The 18074-nt window shown below is 25.2% G+C and overlaps 1 long non-coding RNA gene across 1 annotated transcript; it reads right to left on the bottom strand.

Annotated features, from left to right (window-relative positions):
• Positions 1 to 1364: 1364 nt before the first annotated feature.
• LOC126549261 (uncharacterized) lies at positions 1365 to 11521 on the bottom strand. The gene is made up of 3 exons (XR_007603409.1): positions 11268 to 11521; positions 2032 to 2255; positions 1365 to 1960 (listed from the first exon to the last, which is right to left on the bottom strand). It is a non-coding gene; the product is annotated as an uncharacterized LOC126549261 (long non-coding RNA).
• Positions 11522 to 18074: the final 6553 nt, after the last annotated feature.

Consider the following 18074-nt stretch of genomic DNA (forward strand, 5'->3'; position numbering starts at 1 on the left):
TTTCAAGTTATCGAGGCTCGACTGTATACATAAACGCTTATCTTAGTATTAATTATCTTAAATTTAATATTTTAATTTTTAATTGTACAGTTTACAGTTAAATTAGTTGTTTAACCTGGGCTAAGTTGTCAGGAAAAAATCAAAGATATTTATTGAGTTATCTGAAATTTATTAGCAATCTATTGATCGATGCGAATTGATTGTAGTTTCGACGTTAAATAAGTTAGTCGAACGTTTCTGACACCCAAGTATTGATTTGAAGAACATTTAGAGGCATTTATCTAAGTAATTTAGGATATATTTAGAAAAATAAGTAGTTTATATAACCGTTTAACAGTTTAACGTTTATAACAGTTTAGATAATATATTTTTCTATTTTCGATTTTAAGCGACTCGATGTTAAAAGTTAAACTATAGTTTATGTTAAGCTAGACGCTAGTGTCTCAAGCGAGACGTCAGTTTTATTGCTTTTAAGTGTTAGTATTCTCAAAATAACGTTTTAAACGCAATTTAATTTTATTAATTAGACTAGTTTAATGAGGATTCAATATATTGTGTAATACATATTCCATTATGGAATGGACATAAAATAAATATAAAATATATACATCTATAAAGTGTACATGGAGAAAGGGATAGTTATCGGTGCACTCAAAGATTTAAAAATACAAGTCAACAAGTTGATAAAAATATGAAAATGAGCCTTTCTCAACTGTTTATCTCTAAACGGTGGATTCACCGACATAAAATAACACTTTTAAAACTTTAAATGAACTGATGAAAAAAATAATAGTTCTCGTCTGGTCGTTCTGTTCATTAATTATTATTTTATCCGCAAAGAACTTGAGATTATTCACACCCTACTCTAACCCCCGCGACAAATATCGTGGTTCCTTATTTTCAATTACTTTTTTCTTTTTTTTTTTTATTACTTTCTTTTTTTTCCTTACTCTTTGTAAGTTTCTTAATGAAACCTACCCTAATAATGAACGAATTAAGCACTATCTCGTATCTTTTTAAATTTCTCCCTTTTTATAAGATTTTGCACCGTAGTTAAATGATAAAGATTTTCTAAATAAAAGATTAACATAATCATTATTGTTTATATATTTGTTTTTATTTTAAATTGTTTAATAACAAACATGATGTGTTTTATTATTATAAGTTTTTTTCTGAAAAAAAAAATAGTATTACAAGGTAGATAAATTAAGAAAAATTAACAAGACAGTTACATAATAAACGCTGTTTCATAAACGATAAAATACTATTATTCTGTTATCAAAAATTATTTTTATAAATTAGTAGTAGTGTGTATGTTTGTTCGTGGTGTATTAGTATATTAACATTTTGTAATTTCATTAAGTGAAATAATAAAGTTAAAAAGTAGGTATCAGAAAATTTTAAATTAAAATAATAGCACTATAAAAGTGACAAAAATCTTATACTCACCAAAAATGTTTCTTTTTTTATGTTGTTATATGAACTAATATAAAGAAAGTCTTTTAAAAGAATATAAAAAAGGATATTTCAACGATATTATTTTTGTTATTTAATATACACATAACTAGGTTAGGTTAGGTATGTAACTAACCTTATACTTATAAGACATAAATTATAAACTATGAAACAGTATAATACTCTTATGTTATATACCTCCAACGGAAATGAATAAACCACAACCATGTAACTGCTGTAACTGGAAATTATGCATAATATAATATAATATTATAAGTCATAACATATTATATAGGTAAATGTAAATAGGTATTATTGTAAGACAGCTATCGGGTTGTATGTCACGAAATTCTTATATTGTTTAATTCAATTAAAAGCAGTGCTCCATCACCGGAATGTGCGTGTTGGTAAAGTTGTTGGGTTTTGTCGAAAAAAAATATCTTTACCTTGGCGTGATACAGCAGTAGAAATAGCAAAAGCTACAAAACGCTTTTAGCTTATTGAACTGAAAATTGAGTTATTACGTTTTTTTTGCACCCTTCGTTATGTTATTTATATATACATATATATACATACGCATTCATAAATTGAAGGAGAGAGAACGAGAGAAAATTTACATGTATAGTTATTGGCTTGAAAATGGCTTCGGTTAACGTTTCCAAGGAGACCACGACGTGCCAGCGTCTCCGCTGTTCCATCTGCGACCGATGTTAACCCCCACCACACCACCACCACCACCATCACCACTCATGTCAATTTCGTGCCGTTTGCGCTTCATTTCTTTCCACCACTACGCGAAGCTGTTTAGGGAAAAAATATTTCCATAGTACCGATAGCTTTAAAAAAGAAAGGAAAATATAACCAGACTGAAAAATATATTTGTTTCTATCAGCGTGGCATTGCAGCGTCTCATATAAGTGTATTATGATATTCTCTATGAAAATGATTCCATATGATAAGAATAATTAAGACGAACCTTGAACTTTATTTAAATAAAATAAATAAAATTTTCCTGCACTGAAAGTTACCAAGTTTTATAACGCTGAAAAATTTGTTAAACATAGATACATTGTATTATGTCATAATATGATATTATTAGGTTTATTATCATCAGTAAATTAATTAATAATTTTTGAGCTTAATAATCTTAATTCAATTGAGTCAATTGAGAAGTATTAAAATTAAAATTAACACACTACACAATCTATGATATATTCAAGTGTTTAAGTACACTCATTATTTCAAAACATTTTACATCTCTAGAAAGTATGTTTTTGACATAATTCGATGCTATTGCAAAACAAAATTTTTTTATTATCATTGTTTAGATTCTGAGCAAAACAATAAATGTATTGATTTAATAATAATACAATGATACAATGATGAGCAGTTTTTTATACGTGTATGGGTATACGTGTATGGGTTACACGATAAGTATTTGAAAAATGTTTTGATCTTTAATTTAAAGGGTGGTTTTGATAATAAATTGGATCTGTTTTATGCTTTAAATAGGTCAGAACTAAAAATTATCAGTATTTATCAAAATAATCGGAGAAAACAAAAATAAAAAACAAAAAAAAATAATGATTGCGGATTATTTTATTATTAATTTATTATAAATTATAATATTACCTAAGTTTTGAAAATTTAATAAAAAATTCTTTATAAGTTTTTCAATCTATATACCTATGAAAAATTCTACAGGAAAGAAATATTAATTTTTTATGAACATTTAAAGTTCAAATTTTTACCACATTGAATATTCAACTTTGAAATAATCATTTCTAATATGTTTTGTTTTATTTATGAAAAATAATAATTGATACCGGATTTTTTCAACAATTGTTTGAATTATTGTTGTAAAAACTATTGAAAATTCAATACAAGGTGTTTCATAAGTTGTTCTTATATTTGGATAAACATTTTAAAAATACATGTGTAAAATATTTGTTTATTAAATTTTCATAAAATCATAAAAATGTACTATCTACAATTGTTTAGTAGTTAAACATTTCAAAATTTCCAATAGTTATAGCTAAAGTTTAAATATTTAATACAATGTTCCTTACTAATATACTGAAACAAAAAAAAGGAATTGCCATTGTAATTATCTATCTTATATATATATAATAATAACAAATATTATAAGTTCCTCATTTCACAAAGCAATTTTATTTTTGAAATTTATTTTTAAATATAAATGTGTGATTCTATGTGTTTAAAATGATAAAAGTATCAGAATTTCAATATAACTTTTAGTTTTTTAAATATTAAAAATCTTAAAAGAGATATTTTATGGCGCATGATGGATTACCATTTTAATTGTCATATTTCGTTTAACAAAAATATATTTTTTTTGTATTGTAATATATGGTTAGTTTTCACTTAATTGAGTAAATGATTGTTGATAATAAATTATTTTATTTTAGTCTTTACTAATTATTGTATTAAATAACTACACCATATGTATGTTTTATGTCAAAATAATTAAAAATAATAAATATTATATTAAATTAATGTTTGCATTAAAAACTAATAAGTAGTTTTATATCAGTCAGCTAAGGCTATTTTTTTTAGCTCATCCTTCATTAGTTAAGTGATCGCGTTATTTAGATGAATTGGTTCATCTATTTGCATTGATTCTGTGTAATTTGGGTATTTTAGTAAAATATGTTTTTTACTCTAGACACTTCGACATCTTCATTAGTCATGATCTTTTATCTATTTTACTACATTTTTTGATATCGCTGTGCTCGGTCGATTTAAAGAACACGACGTCCTTAAATGTTAAATATGAATTGAGCGATTATCAAACTGATGATTAAAAAATTAATACATATTCTCTTGTAGGCTTTTTTACTGTAATTTGCTTTTAAGCGAATTATGAGCATTTTTTAAAATTAATATTTTACATAATATCCATAAATTATTTAAACATTAAAATACTGTAAAAATTCAAAGGAAAAATATAAATTATGTTTTTACGTTTTGTTTGATAATAGGCCATTTCACTATAATATGTATTCTTAATACACAAAATTGGAATTATTGATCGTGTATGGTATGCGTGATTGGGTAAGACGGAGAAACATATGTCTCACGTTTCGTATTTTTTTCTGGTGGTAGGCTTTCTATAACCATCGTATCCATATTGGTTTAATACTTGAGATATATTTATTTTTTTCAAATATTCTGTTTTTTGTGTTTTTTCAAGTGATTTTCTTTTAAACTGTACAAATAAAAAATCTCGATTTGAGACGCTTAGCCGTAATAGTATATACATAGAGTAGATGTATCCTGGATCCATATGTATTTTTTATTATCGATTGTTATTGATTTGTAGCATATTTCCAGAGTTGCTATTTCACATGAGGAGCGCGAAATTTATATATCTCTGTTAGTTTGATGTAATCTGTTATAATTTTATCTAATTTTACAAGATTCGTTGAACGTTACATCAATATTTTTTACATGTGTTGATATTTGTCAGACTGAATATGTTTATTCAGCTACTAAATATAGCCAAGTAGTTATAGAATTTTAATTTACAATTAATTGTTATAAATTTATTATAGTAATAAGTACATTTACTGAAAATTTCAAATAAATCGGTTTAGTAGTTTTGGCTGCACGTTGATTCTACCTTTCATTTATATATAAAGATTATAAGATGTAGGTATATAGAATGTGTAGCAACGTATAATCAACTATAATGTGTAGTGCAGAATTAGGTACAGCGTATTTATATACTGTCCTAGAAGTTTTCGAAGTAGGTATTACAGACTCATAGTTTTAAAATTTATCGCTTTTCAAAGGTTGATATTTACCAATTAAAGTTTATTAAATTAAATTTCTGTAGCTGTAGAATCATAGAAAAATAACAGAAATTTAAATTTAATAACATATTTTTCCTATTAATCTTCATCATAATAAATTAAGTAACACTTTATTAACCTACAGAAGTGTAAGTAAAATAAATCTCAATTTTCAGAAAATATTACGAAAATATTTCCAAATATTTTCAAAAATAATTTATACTTTATAATTTCCTCATTATAAATCATATCTTATATAACTGGATGGTGAGTGTAACCTCAAGTTTTATTTAAATACGTAGAATTTTATGTAGAGACAATAAAATCATATTAACCAACAAATCTAATTACAAATAATATTAAATAATCAGTTGTTTAGAAATTATTATTATTTTAACTTTAAAATTAGGTAGTGCTTTATTGGATTAGTATAAAAATAGTGTAGGAAAATTATTTTTTAATAGATCAGATTTGCTTGTTAAAACTCTAAATTAGAATGTTGTATTATAATAAGATATAAATTGGGATTAAAAGTTTGCAGGTCATATTATTTTTTTTGCATAATACTATGACAATTTATAATAGTAATAATAATTACAGGTAAAAATTCAATATATACAAAACCATATTATAGTATAGTACATACATAGTAAAATTTAAGTGAATATGTATTACAATAAAATAATTAATTTAAAATAGGAATGACGGATCCTCGTTGACTATTCTCATCATCCGGGTGAGAGTTCGTTTCTCAAGTAATTAGTTGAATAGTGCGGAACAACAAAACAAAAATTATTGCGGGTATTTCGAATAAGTATCTTTATATTTATAAATGCAAGGAGTGATGAAGAGTCAAAAATAGATCCAATGAGCAGTTTTTTAAGAAAATATATATTATGTTGGTGACGACGTTCAGCTAAGATAGAGAGATTTGGGAAACGAAAGACGGGTGAATATAGTCATGAGTATAGGCGGAACTAGACAATTTTATTAGGACAGACAAAGTGATAAATTTGAAAAAAATGTTCATTACAACTTTATACTGTACTTTACCTTTTTAAATGTAATGCAAAACTACCTACTATAATATAAAGTCAGTATTAGGTTAAGCCATGGCCTGACTAGTTTGACACTTAGTTTCACCTATGGTCATGAGGTTCGCAGTTAATATTAAGAGTATATTTAATAAAACTTAAAAACCTGCGTCGGATACGTTTTACTTGTTTACAAGAGCCCGCAGTCTGCGGGTCCCAAATAACCGAACCATATTCAACAATAGGCCTGACAAGAGAACAAAAAATTGCTAAAAGAGTTAAATAACATTCAATAACTACCCATAGGTACATATTGTTATTTAAATAATAGTTCGAATAATATTTTTTAAATTTAATTCTGCTAACTGTTTAACAACGTACGACAGCTGTATTTTTAAGGTAGCTATAGTACCTACTAGCTAGTGTTACAAACGTTATGTAATCAACTAAATCATACCTTTTACGAATAGCGTTTTATATGAAGCCCGTTAATATAAAATATTGAGTTTTCATATAATTATTACATTTTAGATGGTTAAAAAAGTTAAATAATAAAAAAATAAATTTAAACTTACTTATTTTATTTAGTATTACAAAAAAATAAGAATGTTTATAAACCTGCTATAATGTATTCATGTATATTACTTGCGTATATATGAATAGGGCCGTGAACCATCGTGTACAATGAAATACAAATACCGTGAATATAAATAAATTAGGTCCTCGTTATCTATTTATTTTTTGCTTCAACTTTGTAATAGCACTTAAGTACTCGCTCAAACAGATTTTATAAAATGGAAAAAAAACTTTCTTTAAATTAAAAAACTTTTTTCAGTCTCCCTTTTACTCGAGCGTTGTGTATGGGCTCACTTGAGTAAGGACCAAGGACCACAATAAGGGAGGAAAGAGCATTGATTAATAAGAAGATTTCCATTCCATCATGTAAAACGTACATCGTTGTTGGTTCTGTATAACGTCGTATATGAGTGTGTATATTTTTGTATATAGTATATATATTCTTATAAGTATTATTGTGTATAAACCATACAATTCGTGAACATTGCTCAAACGTCCCCTTTGAGAGCTTTTCTTAAAGGCCTTGTATAAACCAACCAACCCTCGTCAAGAAAAAAACGAGAAAGGTCCCGGAAGTATTATTAAAAAGTAAAAAGTACTCGTAATCTGATATTATCATCAACCGTTTTTATATCATTTTTTTAATACTAGTGTTTTCTTTTACAATATCTGTATAGTATTTATTTACCTCACTCTAAATATATATAAGCATTCTACCGATAATTAGATTGGCTTGTGTATAAACATCAAGATATTTAATCGGAGGGTTAATTGCAAATTAGACGCAGGACTTTAATACGTGTTAAAACATTGTAAATGTAATAAGGGTTCTTTTCCTTTGACCGGAATAAAAGGTTTTCTGTACTTTTTTTTCTTTAAATTAAATATTATTATTACAACTAAAAAGGGGGAGGTAAATGAAAAAAGTTTAATTCTTACCACATCATGGAATATTAATGTTTTTCATTACTTTTATTTAACTTTGATAAATTTATTAAAACTATCATTTTTTATAAAGAATTTTAACGTTTTGTTTATCAAATTTCCGATCACATACTTTTTATTAATAAAAGAACATATTATGCGTAAATATAAATTTGAATACATAATAATATAATCAGTGTTATTGATTTTAATATTTTAAGTGATATGGATGAACGTATATGTTATGTTTAGACTTTAAAGTGATAGATAGGTACTACAAAGTTTTTATAAATAAAGTTAATAAATACACTGATTTTTATGAATAAATAGTTCATAAATAAAGTACCCATGTGAATTTAATTTCATATAAAAATAATTAATTTATTACAATTATTATTTTTTCAAACTATTCACATATAGATTATTTGAACTGAAAAAATATTACTGAATTTTATACAATGTACATATAATAAGCTACGTACCTAATGTATACTATTAAATTTCAAATTTTCAAATTCAGTGAATTTACAAATTGTATATTAAATTTTAAGTTTTAATCACATTTCTTTTTTATTTACAATAAAATGTCTAATATGCGTTTTTAATTCTCAGAAATTATTTAATGACAATGTTATTTTCCCTGCATTGCTAAAAAACTTTTTGGAATAAATTTATTTCATTATCGTAAGTCTTAATATAAAAACTTAAATCGTTATTATTTACAATAATAATATATATTATAATGGGTTATGAATTATTTCTTTAATTACAAATTTATTAAATATTTAGAATTTTTATAAAGTATCTAAATGATAATATTATCTATTACAACATAAAAACATAATAACCATTTCATATTGATATAAATTAGAAGTTATGTACGAAATAGTGACAGATACACAATATATATATTATTACGAGTTAAATTAAGATACTATAAATAGCGTAAATAAGTTTCTTTTTACACGTTACTGTCGACACTTTTTTCATTTCTTTTTATCTGTACTTATACTCGTTATTAAATTATAATAAAAAATATCTATATATATAAAGACCAGTGAAGAAACTAATTTTATTATAATTGCAGTAAAGAAATTACATTTCATATAATATAACTCACACGACATAGACGGCTATGGCGGTGGGGAAGAACGAATGGACGTCCAGATTTAATATCGAGCCTATAATATAACTGCAGCCTGATGGTGAACTTTTCTCCCTTTTTCCTTATTCCCTTTTTTTATTATTATTATTACATCAGCAGCTGCCGGCGTTTTCTTTTCCATTTTCTGAATACACTTTTACGTTTATTATTCGAGAATTTCTCTCCTCTGTTCATTCTGGCTGTGACATTTCCCCTCTTCGTTTTTATTGTAATTCAGACTTTCCTTTCACTGTTCGTGGTGTTTGGAATCGAACGCAATCGTATTGGCTTCCTTTGAACTCTCTCTCTCTCTATATATATATTTATATATTATAATATACACTTATATAATATTTAAAATATAACTAGCTCCCTTAACACTCATAAATAACCGTGTTTTTCTCTTGGAAATTTTTCGTTCAATTTTTCTACTTCACTGACAAGTGATTACTCTACTCATTTTTTTCATATTATATTATGTTCTTGTATACAATTGTTTAAAACCCGATGTTTAAAGCCGTCAACCGACTTGAATATCAGAGTACATTATAATTGGTTTAGGTATGTATTTATTGTTTATGAATAAATTAAATACCTGTTGGAGTAATTTAATAAATACATAAATAAATATACTTATATTTACTAATGATTTTATGATAAAAATTTTTGGTACACTTTTTAAGAATATTTAGGTGCTTAAAAAGATGTCACACACTCTGAGTGTAACAATACACTCTATTTTACACATAGAAAACATGGTAAATTTGTATTCAGCAGCTCTAATTTTGTATATTGTTAACTTAAACATTAAAATAAATTGACCTCTTATCAAACTTAAAAGAAAAAAACATTATCTCTCTTAGTTGCATATTATTTTTTATTTTAAGTCATGTGAATATTTTATAACACATATAATAACTTGCTTAAAAATAAAAATATTGTAAAAAATAAAAATCTCCAGATAACATAGGTAGATAATGTTCTTCCCTTTAAGATTGGCAATGGGTTAAGTTACTTTAGGTACTCTAATATTTTGCGAAAGTATTGCGAAAGCAGTTTCCACGGTGCCGTCGGTTCCAAAATAAAAGAAAGGTACTCTGATATTTAAGCTAAAATCACGAAATTTGAACTACCGAACATAATTTGACGCATTAATAATTCGAAAACACATGTGCGGCCGTGCGGGTTTATATTGTATAATTATTAATTTACTAATTCATAATTTTTAGTCATATATTATGATTGTCAATATGTTGAGTAATACACAATGATGCAGAATCGTAGTATATTTTTAGGTTACTTTTAGGTTTATCAAAGAAATGTTTGATAAATTTAAATTTAATTATTTAGGTAGTTAAAATTAAAATTTTAAACATATTATATTGGAAGAAAATTATGTTATTGAAATGTTATTTAAAACATATGATAAATAAAAAATGTCTATAAAATTGTTTTACATTCAATTTCTACCAAATAAATACCAAACTAAAAATACTACATTAATTTTTGAACACTTAAGTTACTTCATACTGCAACAATATGTTCTTTATTTGCTATACCTCTTGATTTTTTTTAATGCACATTTCTATGTTTGTTTTTTTTTTTTTTGGGGGGGGGGCAGAGTTGATGATCTTAGAATAAAATATAGGCTAATTAGTACGTTATAAAAATATGGACATATAAACATAATAGTAAAAAGAAATGCATATTTTTCACTGTCCAGGGAGATGGAAAGAAAAATTATTATAAATGAGAAAAATAAATAGAGGGGTTTCTCGTTGAATTCTAGTGGCAGGTAAAGGGAAATATGCAGCTTAACAAGGCTCTCGGGAAAATCTGGTGAAGCAATTGGATAACGAAGCGTAAATATAATAGCTGTATATAGACGCAAATGTAATTATTATAATTCCAAATTTATTTTCCCAAATATTTTTTATTAATATGTAACTTTTATATAATCAATTCTTCTGACTTAAAATAAACATATTTTATGTGTTTAGTGAAATACGTAATAAATGATAAAAAAAAAAACGATTTAAAAAACTAACTTTTCACAACAATAATTTTATGAGATACATGGGTATAAATGTTTCAAATGTTATTTAATATAATATATTCATATTATTTTATCACACATTTGTTTGAAATGACTTAATAAAATATATACTATCAAAAATTATAAAAAATATTAAACCATCTTACCTAAATAGTAGAATTATAGTAGTCGGTAAACCAAGTTTAACATTATAAAATAATGAGTTATAAAAAACCCGTAACGATGAAAATATTATTATAAAATGTAACTATTTTTATACCTACTTATATAATAACTATGTATGTATGTATGAAGTCTTAATAGCCATAAAAAAATTTGCCGATAACGAACACCATAATTCGCACGTAGTGGAGGTGTTGGCGGTGGTGGTGAATTTTACGAATCAAATGCGCTTATATTTTAAATAATAAAATGTTATGTTATTTTTAATTGTATATTAAATAAGTACACGAAATCGAGGTGTAATTTTTATAAAATTATATGCACATTTTGTTGTAGCCGTCACGAACTGCATTGCTATACTGCTGACTACAATCCATCGCAGAATGGTGTAGGTACTAGGTACATATGTGACAAAAACCAGTTGTTATTATTATACTGTATACAAAAGCCCTGGTTATATATGTGGTATATAAAAAATCAGCAGGCCATTGTCTTGGACAGAAAAACTAATCTGCATAATATTTTTGTATGAAAAAAAGGACGTATGTCTTCCTTGAAGGGATTCCGTTATGGTCGGTATGGGGTCGTGTGTGTGTGCTCGTTTGATGCAGTTGTCTCATCGAGGGTTCTTTAAAAATACTTTCATCGTATGTACTGTATACCTATGTATATAGTCAATGAGAGATGAAAAAAATACCTAACGGATATAAAGGATGTGAAAAAAATAACAAAACAAAACAAAACAAAACAAACGAATACCGCTGGACCGGTGAGAACGTTCATTAATCGTATGCAAAAAAGCGAATAATAATTATTGTCCCCGGGCTAACTAGTGAGTGTTTGTGTGCGTGCATATATAAAGGAAATAATAATAGTAATAATGGGTACACGCAGGGGATATTGTTTCTATATAAACGCGTATATACGACGTATAACTTTTTTTCGTGGCATACATTTACATAAAATTATCTCATCAGGGGTAACATTATGTATTATTATATATACGATATGTAAAAAGTAAAATTTGTTTGTTAGGAATATGCATTACTATGTATAGGTACGTATAATATACATGTCATCATCACCGTCAACTCAGGTATATTACATAGTATGAGTAAAATGTATTATAAATTATAATATACGAGTTTAATGTGTATGTGCATGTAGTGTGTAATATATAGTTTAAGACGTTTTACATGAAATTTTTTTTATGTTGACTTGATGTGGTACACAAAATTAAATGAAAAATATACGTTTCATTTGATAATAAAATTATGATATTATACGCATCCACCTTTGTTAACTTTGTTATATAATAATATGTTCTAGTCGTTTCTATAAAAATGCGATTGTATATTATATTATATTATAAATAAACAATAAAATACCTATTACCTATATCATTTGTCAGTAAAGTAAACAAATAATAAATAATTAATGTAATAATAACCGTGCGCTATACGCAATAATAGTGTAATTTTAATTTCTAATTTAATATTATACCTATGTAATAATAAATAATATACGTAGCTTCAATACCTGCAATAATAATAACTATGATACATAGGTATCTAAATATTGTTGTTTTGAAATTAAACAAACCGTATTTCTTGTGCCTTGTAACCTTCCTTGAGCATGTGTATTATAGCATGTTTATTTAATAATGTTTAAGTAGTTTGAAAAAATTTAAACAAAGAATATTTAACTAGAATATTTTTAACTTTCTAGATATATGATATTTATCTGTTAGGTATACTTATTATGCCTACTTAACCCGTACACTTTTTACTCGTTAACATTTAGATTCTGTAGGGAATGGGAAGCACAGACAATGCTGTTATATATTTTTATTTTTCTGTCATTCGTAACGTTTTGGAGCAGTAAATGTGAAGACGTTGTACAGAGTTTCCTGTAAGTTGTTCTTACAATATTTATTAAATAATGATGATAAAGTAGTCATCATTATTTTACTCGTATTTGTAGTTAACAGTAAATCGTCATTTAATATTCAATAAAAAAACAGCGATTATCATTCAAATCATTATGTGGTACAAAAAATGTTAATCATAATAAAATTAAAATCTTTGGTCATTACATATATTATGATTAATTTTCAAAATATTTATATACCTACAATTTAAGCTATTTTTAAGATCAACGATTTATTATAATATACCTACATAATTTAAATTTAGTATTTCAATGTTACAGTGGAATATCCACAATATTGACACAGTATGACAAAATACATTTAAAAGTGAGTGCTTCAGTTTTTTAATTTAATTATATAGTTTTTAATGTCTCACTAATTTATTATTGATAAAAGGTTATATGCTATAATTTTAACTGTACTTATAGACTTATAGTAGGTAATCAAACACATTCAGTAATAATTATACAGATTTACATATTATATACTTCTATCGTTCTATTTTATAATATATGTATTATACTAGTATAATTCTACTTTATTTTAATTTATCATGAAATATTATCATAATATACCAAAGGAAATTATTATATAATTTAACTTTAAGATGTGTACAAAGTACAATAAATTGCATTTAAAAACGAGGTGTTGTAAGTTATAGTTTAGCACCTCACATTAAACATGAGTCTCTAAAGTTCAACTATATTTAGTAGAATTTTAAAGTATTTTACTCATATTTAAACAAAATACAATATCTTTATTTATATAGGTATAATAGGTATATGTATACGCTTGAGCTATTAATTTACTGAATTTAAAGTGTAGGTTAGGTTACTATAAACTATAGTAATATATGGTATAGACGTTATTATTAAAATAAAAACTTATAAAATATTAACGTCCCTTAAAAGTTGGATTTACAATTTTAATGGATAGATAAATTTTCTCTGAAATAAATCATTCGTTTAGTTTTCCATAAATTAAACATTTAACTTAATAAAAATAATATTATTTTAGGTTTAGTGAATATAAATGGTAAAAAATTAATAGTATCTTTATTACAGACGTATACTATTTAATATTTATAATGCTTTTTAGAGTTTATTTATACCACATTGTTTAAAATAAATATTTAATTATATTAAGTAATTTTGAAATTTATATCGTAATATAATGATTAAATGAATTAAGATTTACGTTTCAAAAAATCAACAGATAGTATGAAATGAGATTCTACAAAAAATTTACATCTATCATTTAGCATATAAAAACAAGAAGGTTAAAAAAAGTTTTAAAATATATCAAAAATACAAATAAGTATATTAGAAAAATTTTTGGCAAAAGTATGAAAAATTTTTTTTTCGCATAATATTTTTTGTTTTATCGTACTAAGTGTACTCTCCATTTTTGAAATTTTTATCAAAACCATTATACCGATATAATCATGGTAACTCGCAAAGTTGTACATTAATGAAAAAAGACCTCAATTAATATTGTGACGAAGAGCAATGGTATTTTTCTTCACATTAGTTTAATTAGGTTAAGTTAAATATTGTTTATTACATAAATGAATTTATACTTTTATAGGAAACATTTTGACTTATATGTTTTTTCATCTTTGGTCCTATAATATAAATTTTTTACATAAATAAGGGCATTATTAAATTATTGTATTATTGTTTTTCTGGAATTTTAGACGTGGTATTTTAATCTTGCGTTTTGTTTCTTTCTTCGTTGTTGCTATAGCAATATGTGCTCATATATAAATAAGTGCAAAAATATATTGTGTAATTGCCCATCGACGAATTCACGGTGTGGAGTGTGTATGTGTGTGTGGTACTCTGGCCGCTCTGGGTGTGTTTTGTGTCGGATCACGTACACATGCTCTGTAGGGGGTAGAAAGATTTAAAACGAGGGTGTCGATTTAGCTACGCAAAACGGACGGAGGCGGCGTGGTGTTCTTCCGGCAGTGGGTTGGTGGGGGACACTGGAAAGCGCGGCGCGGCCATGATGTTTTTTTAGTGTGTGTGTGTATTTGTGTGCACTCAGGAAATTGTGTGTGTAGTTTGAGCCATGCATTATGCCACAACTGCCGCCGCCATTTCACGAGAACTTTTTATTATGATTCTGCGTGCACTTTTCCTTATTTTTTTTTATCAATATTTATCATATTTTATTGAAATACATTCATAATAATATTATTAGCCGTAAACTAGTTATATATTATTATAATATGCACTATTCACGTATCTTATTACATTTCAACCTAACCTAACCTAATAATAACGGATAAGTATATAATTTATGCTATATAATTCAATTTTAGTCTTCAGGCTAACCATGAACTAGAATTTTTTAAATTCTATTACCTAGATAAATTTATTATTTAACCAATGAAATACTATTTCTATACGTAAATTTATAATCAAAGTATAACTTACTGTAGGTTTTCATTTAGGTGGATACTAAATATTTTTTGAATTTTTATTAATCATTGTAAGACAAACAGTGTATTATTATCTATTCAGACGAGTAGTTAATGAGCTATATAAGTATTTTGTGTTTTGATAATCGTAATGGTAAACCTACATTTTACAAGGTATCTTTCTACTCCAACCTAACCGCCAAGATATTAAATACTTATGACTACTCGTTAGAATTTAGATTTTTAGGTACCAACATTTTACAAATAATATTCTGATTCAAAATATGAATATAAAAATGTATCCTGTCATTAAAAAAAATTAAAATTAAAACGATAACAATTATTAAAAATATAATTTTTTTAAGAAAAATGTCGTTTTATTTCAATTAGAAATTGTGTAAGAAAAATATTTTTAATAATGTGAATAGAGTTTGAAATAATGAGTGGTGATTGATAAAAGGATAACACTATCTACAGTACCTATCAGCAGTATTTTTTTAATTAAAAAAAAAAAGTAAAATATCTAGGTATTAATATAGCTGATGTTAACCTTAAATGGCAAAATCATATTATTGATATTACTAGAAAGATCAGATTATTATTCTATAAATTTAAAACTATTAGCAACTTACTATCACCCATCACAACGAGAATGGTTTTTATAGCTATGGCCCAGTCAATATTTATTAATATGGTATTGGGAGTTGGGGCGGTGCCTACAATATACATCTTAATTCACTTAAAACCACTATAAATTCTCTTATTAAAAGTCTTTTAAAAAACCCTATAGAATGAGCACTGTATTGTTATACAGAAAATATAATCTATTATATTTAACTCAATTTTATGCACAACATATATTATCGAATAAGTTTTTCCTTGATATTCAAAGATTTAAATTTAAACATAACCATTGTATAAGAGCGAAACAAACCAATGTATATATTTAATTCCAATGTGTAGAACAGAATTTGTAAAGAGAAACCCTATTAATGTTGGAACAAAAATGGCAATGGAATTAAGTATAGACGTTGGTGTGTTTAAAATTTTTAGATTATATAGGAAAATGGTAAATGAAAAATTAAATTAATTTTATTAAATTAATTAATATTAATTAAATTTTATTAGCTATATTCCAGCCAGATTGTTATATTCATTATATAATTTTAAAATATTTAAAATATATTATATATTTATGATAAGCTTATAATGACTAAATCAAACATGATGGACTTACGTGTTAATTAAAATATGATTAAATTGATTTTAGTAAACGTACGAGATATATTTTAACCTAACCTTTGTCTCTTACAATAAGCTCAGCTTACGGAGACAATCATTTATGTATAATGTCATATTTCAATAAGTATTAATATTTGTATACATTTACATGTATATATACCTTTCAATTTTTAAATGAAAATAAATAATAATAATAATAAAAAGGTTTTATGCTTCGACTAAAATTTGGCTAATACAATTAAATACAATTTACGATTTCGAATGTCTAAAAATTGAGCGGAAACCATAGACATTTTTATGAGAAATTTAAGTTAGAATTTTGACACATTTCATCAAAATTGAAAAAACTTTATTAATTGTTTTGTAGTTAAAAGTTTTGAAAACACCTCTTTAAATTCTAATTTAGTGATTATTCAAAAGCAATCTTAATACTATTAGGATTTAAATTCTTCTTAAATCTTTTTGAAACATTTATAATATTTATACATACCTAATTATTGTTTTCATGTTTTGTATGATCAGTCATTAATATTTAAATGTCTGGATACGTTATTGTTTGGTTATAACAGACGTAATGTGGTTCATAATACTGTGAAAACAATTTTTAAAGTGTTCAAAATGCCCCATATGCTATCCAAATTTTAATGCTAAGTATTTTTATTTAATGTATTTCGAGAAAATCAAAATTATTATTTTTGTAAACTAAAAATTGTTAATTATTAGCTAATTGATGTTTAATAGGTTTAAGTAAATCGTTAACTGTAAATTAATTTTGCTATAATAATATATATTATATATATAGAATGCTACAACAGCCTAGCGTGTACCAATAAATAATTGATTCAATTTAAAATAAATTAAATACTATAATACATTTTAAACTTAAATGTATTCTATACATTAACGGAAATCAAACTAAATTTTTTATAGAAAAACTAGATAGTAATTGTTTACTAAAATAAGTGTAGTTAAAGTATGACTTTCATGTATTATTTTATACTTTAACAAACATTCGTTGGTAGTTCATGAACTACCTAGTTAATTCATAAAATCTATTTTCTTGGACTCTATTACCATATAAAGTGGCTGCAAACGAGTTGTGTCCCAAATACTGAATTGTGTCCCTATGTATTTTTCAGGTTACACGAATTGTGTCCCTCAAGTTTGATCTAAGTATCTAACTAATATAAATTAAAATTAAAAATAACTACACAAATAATTTTAAAAGTATAACATAAAAGGCAAAAACTTAAAAAAAAAACAATTTTTATAAATTTATATTGTGAAATTTTTCTATTAAAATATTATAAG

Source organism: Aphis gossypii, chromosome 1, assembly GCF_020184175.1.
Source record: "Aphis gossypii isolate Hap1 chromosome 1, ASM2018417v2, whole genome shotgun sequence".
Lineage (NCBI taxonomy): Eukaryota > Metazoa > Arthropoda > Insecta > Hemiptera > Aphididae > Aphis > Aphis gossypii.